Below are 780 nucleotides of genomic sequence, written 5' to 3' on the forward strand. Positions count from 1 at the left end.
AACTTTTTTGTTATGATTATTTTTAATTTATAAGTTTAGATAGCCAGGTTACCACCAAATTTTTCTCCAAACACTGTTAAGTACTTGTTAGTTATCTCGCTATAATTCAAAAATATAAATCGTAGATACTTCAAATTATCCGCCATTACTATATTATTAGGTACCTAATATTACATAATTTTCTAATTCTATAGAACATAATATATATAATATATATATATATATATATTCCAAATATTTAGACTAATTTTAAATTATTGACTAGGTATTTGTACCTTGGCCCTGTTTACACTATTCTATAGGGCCATTTGGATATATGTATTTTAATTAGCAAAAATGAGTTCAACACAGCGAATTAAGTAATTACTAATTATAAAAATGTAATACATGTATAATAATGTAAATAGTTATCCTTAGACATTGACTGGTCCATCTGTTCTCGAAATGGTTCGAATTGGTTTTTTTATACCTATTATGATTTATCATTGATTCAAATTTCAAACTCATTCATTACAGCCTACTCATTACCTCATTCAATTAACTAGGTATATTACCTACTCTCGGAACCTACTATACAGAAGAAACAAGTTCACCAGTGTTTTTTTATGATTATTAAAAAAATTATAAAATTAATAGTTATTTTCTCAATTATAATATTGCATAATTTATATGGAGGGGGCTAGTTTACCTCAATATCAGTGTTGGATATTAAAGAAAATTATTGTATTACAATTTATAACAATTTTTAAAAATATTAAAAATATTTTTCAACTAAAAAAA

The sequence above is a fragment of the Acyrthosiphon pisum genome, chromosome A1, assembly GCF_005508785.2.
Source record: "Acyrthosiphon pisum isolate AL4f chromosome A1, pea_aphid_22Mar2018_4r6ur, whole genome shotgun sequence".
NCBI lineage: Eukaryota > Metazoa > Arthropoda > Insecta > Hemiptera > Aphididae > Acyrthosiphon > Acyrthosiphon pisum.